This window comes from Mus musculus, chromosome 14 (genome assembly GCF_000001635.26).
Source record: "Mus musculus strain C57BL/6J chromosome 14, GRCm38.p6 C57BL/6J".
Classification (NCBI taxonomy): domain Eukaryota; kingdom Metazoa; phylum Chordata; class Mammalia; order Rodentia; family Muridae; genus Mus; species Mus musculus.
The window spans coordinates 34,119,165-34,123,514 of NC_000080.6; the positions used below are offsets into that span (position 1 = coordinate 34,119,165).

Below are 4,350 nucleotides of genomic sequence, written 5' to 3' on the forward strand. Positions count from 1 at the left end.
GAAGTCTTGGACTGGCTTCCTTGTCCTCACATCTCCTGTTGAGTCACAGGTCATAGCCATTCACCATCCAGGCCAGGCAGGCCAGGAAGCTCCAAGAGGCCATCTGCTTTGTTTGTGTCCCTCCCTGACATCTGTATTACTTCTCGGTAGGTAAAGACTTCTAGATCGTACTCATCACCTTCAGTAACACAGTCTTTCCCTGTGGGTGGCAGCTCCTCCCAACTGAACTTCCAGGTCACTATTTCCTCCCAGACCTTCTTCTGTGCCTCCTCAACCCAAAAATAGAAGACACTGAGGCCAGAGGCAGCCTGCCAGAACCCTGGGTCCTGACTTCCCTGTGCTCTGGCCTGGCACTTGTTACAGAATGCCAGACCTGGCACCCACGCAGGGCTTCTGGACCAGACACTCACAGTGGGACACTCTTACCTCCTCCAGGACTTAGAAGGCATATGTAACTAACCTTCCTGAGTCTCTTCCTGAGCCTGCCTCTGCAACTCGTGGTCACTGGCTGGAAGGTAAGCCCTGGCCACCTCTCACCTCTGGCACTTTCCTGCCAGTGTCCCAGGGACAAGCTGTCCCCACCCAGCCTGGCCTTGAAGCCCCTAGGCTTTCCGAGTAACATTCAATTTCCCCAACCAGGCTCCTTCTTTTGCCCTAGCTGCAGCCCCTCTTCTTGGAGCATCCTCCATGATGAGTCTCAATCAAAACATAGATCTTCTATCTGCTTTACACAGGGCCATGGTGGAAAACGGCATTTGTTCTGGATGGTTCAGATGGCGGCATGTTAATGAAGAGTCTCCCTGTGGAAGTGCGTTCCAGAAAGAAAGCTGATAAGAACGGAAGGCACACAGAGAGATGAGCCACTGTGGAGTACATTCACACCCTCAGACTAAAGAGCCAAAGAGGGCATGGAGTTCTAGAGCCAGAAACAGCTCGACACATGGGCAAGGGCTGAAAGTAACAGCTAGAAACCCGGAAGGTTGTGACCTGGCCTGGGAGGGAGGGTACCCTGACTTCTCCTATGCCATTTCCATCTTTCAGTCAGAGCTTCCCGCTGGCTGATTCTAACCTCCAACCAGACAATAGGAAAGCTCTGGAGACCGCTGAAAAGTCAGGTCTTGAGTTCCAACTGGACAGACACACAGAAACACAAGAGAATAACTACACAAAGTCCAGGGCTTCTGAAAATGTCCCTTAGAGTCCAAAGCTTCCTCTCTCAATGAGAAAACTGAGACCAGGGGAGATTAATGATCTGTTCAGGCTTCATGGGGTTTATGGCCAACCTGAGGGCAGATCTCCCATCACCACATCCCCTGTGACCCATCATGTGACAAAGTCCATGACTGTGACACTCCCTTTTATGTAGTCTCTTGAATTGTTTATGGGCTAAAAATAATTTTAAGCCATTCTAATCGGGTACATTGCTTTGGATCTCTTCCCCCACAGGAAATATGCTGGCTAGCTGGTGGGAGACTCTGCAGTTGACCTTGAATTCCCTTGACCTCCCGTGTCCAGACAAAGATTTCCCACTCCGTGCTACTGCTGAAGTCTCCGACCAATGAAGCAGACAAGGGAGAACCAATCCCCCTCCCACTCATTCTTCTGCAGCCAACAGCTGGATTGATCTCCAAACAGGTCGGAAGAGATGCGTAATTGAATTAAAAGCATAATAAATTGAAGCCAACTCGTTCGATTAATGGCAGTGTCTTCTTTTAATTTCACATCACATTCATTTGGAGGCAATGAAATTAAGGTGCCCATTAGCAGCTGAGGTAGGGAGGCTGAAGCCACAGTCAGGAGGTAATGAAATCTCTGCTGCAGGGTGATTTAGGAGTCAGCTGGAGGGGTGGGAGTAGAAACTGGAAGGGCAAAGTGGTAGTGGTCTCCATCTAAAGAATGTTGGTAGGAGGAGTGAAAGGTACATTTGGGGAGGAGGGGTACGTATTCCTGTCTCTGCTGCCTGGATTTCCTCCTCCTGCAATCAGAGAGTCCTTATTGGTGTGATCACAGCAATACCAGGTCACACTTTTGAAGGTTGAGTGAACTGGGTCAAGAGCTATTAACCATCTCCTCCTCCAGATGTCCAGAGCTCCACTTCTGCCAAGCGACGCCTCCACACCCAAATCTTCCCCACACACCTTGACCTAGATGAGGGCCTTAGACATGGTGCCCATTGATTGACTCTTGGCACTCTGGCTCCATGCAACTTTGTAACTGGAGCCAGTCTGGGGGCCCCGACCCCTTACACAGCCCTAGTACACAAAATTGGCCTGGGTGACCTGACCTGGGATGGCAGAGGACACTCAGGTGACATGCAAAGAGAGACCTGGCACAATGAGTCCCAAGGAAATACAGGATCCCTCACCCAGCCCTAGCCCCTGTGAGGAGTATGAAGGCCAGGCAGTGTGTTGTCTCTGTTTAATGCAGCCAAACATTTACTTGTTTCCTTTTGGTACACGGTAGCAAACAAACTATAATCCCATCCCATCCTTTTCATCCCTGAAGGCATAAACCCATCCCATGTTGAAAATAAGAAAACTGAATCCACAGGAACAGGACAGGAGAAGATAGATCTAGTAGAAAACTCAAGCCCACCTCAGTAGAACCAGCCCCACAACCTACCCATCTCAGCAGGGACACCGGTGGCCAGGTCTTGGCTGCCCACCATGATAGTCAGAAATTTTGGTCCCATAGGAATCTCATCAATGTGTCTTTTTAATCACTTCTGTTCCCTTCTGCTCCCTCCTAGGAGGCGCTATGCAATATGCATCAGATTAGGCAAGTATGCTAGGTACGAGAGACCGACAGAGAGAGAGAGAGAGACAGAGACACACAGAGACAGACAGAGACACAGAGAGAGAGACAGGGAGGCAAAAACAGACATAGAATGTGTAACTAGAAGGGCAGATGTCACAGAGTAAGGGCTCCACAAAACACCACCTGTTCTCTCAGACGACTTGTACTTGTGGTTACAAACTTGCAGGCTCCCATCAGGACCTCAGGCTCAGTAATTCGCCAGACTGTCACTGACATCTACGGTTTTGTCGTGAAGGATAAGAATCAGCACTACCTGAGTGAAGAGATGTGAAGTGAGACTTGGAAAGACTCAAACTCATAGCGTGGATGCCTCATCCCCGGCACATGAGTATATAATTACACTCAGCCTGCCCCTCCTCTCTGCCGAAGACCTAGCTCATATCTGTGATTCTAAGTTCCAACCTTCAAATCACATGATTGGTTGGCCCCAAAATGCTACTATCCAGAGCATTTTGGACCACTGTGGAGCACTCTGTTAACATAAACAAGGAATATACAAATGATGAAGATTCCTCCAACTCTGGAAATGCCATGAGCTTAGGATCTTCCTGCCAGGAAACTAAGCAAAAGACAAACCCCCATCTGTGATCGTGAGGCTGGGCTACCTGCTAAGCCAACTGGGCCAAGAACGTGATGCCACAGGATGGCTAGTCTCCAAGTATCCCTTTCCAGAGAAGCTTCCAGAGTGGTGCTAAAGTAGCTTCTAGGGAAAGAAGTAGTTATCATTCGGTGACCTTTACTGGTTGAAGCACAGGATGGTTTTATGGGTACTTCATACAGTGCTCTGTTCTTTAATCTGGGTGCCACTCACAATGGTTCACTCAACAGAAGCTAACCACATCACATGTGTATATAATTTTCACTGTTTGGCTTGTGTTTACTTTCTTTTTTAAAGATTTATTTATTTATTATATATAAGTACACTGTAACTGTTTTCAGACACCCCAGAAGAGGGTATCAGATCTCATTACGGATAGTTGTGAGCCACCATGGGGTTGCTGAGATTTGAACTCAGGACCTTCGGAAGAACATTCAGTGCTCTTAACTGCTGAGCCATCATCTCTCCAGTCCTTGTGTTTACTTTCATAAACATTTTACATGAACTGCTCTATTAAGAAAATCTCCTGCCTCATCTTCTAAGGCATCTATATAAAACAGTGTTCAACTGTCAGATGTTCAGAGTAAACGCTCAGAAAAGCTCTGGATCCTTTGTATCCTCTAAAATAAAGGTGGCCATAGAACATGAGCGGCCACTTTCAGGGCCACGCACTCTGGAATTCTCAGTTGCCCAGTGCACCATGATATCTTTCACTGGTGTCCTGCTTTGATGTCCAAGTGGGCTAAGAACATATGTGTGTGAGGACCTCCAAGTGAATCATGATGCTTCTTGGTCCAAATGTCTACCCTGGGTATTTATAGCTGCATGAGCCACCCTGCCCCTCAAAGCCTTACAGCTTAGACCAATCATTTGTCCTTGTATTTTATTGTTGGCAGTATATTGCAGACTGGTCCTACCTAGAGTCTCACTTGCTT

General features: G+C 47.9%; 1 long non-coding RNA gene across 1 annotated transcript; it reads left to right on the plus strand.

The window, feature by feature from the left end:
• Positions 1-314: 314 nt before the first annotated feature.
• Gm30556 lies at positions 315-1,697 on the plus strand. The gene is made up of 3 exons (XR_383350.3): positions 315-515; positions 735-808; positions 1,447-1,697. It is a non-coding gene; the product is annotated as a predicted gene, 30556 (long non-coding RNA).
• Positions 1,698-4,350: the final 2,653 nt, after the last annotated feature.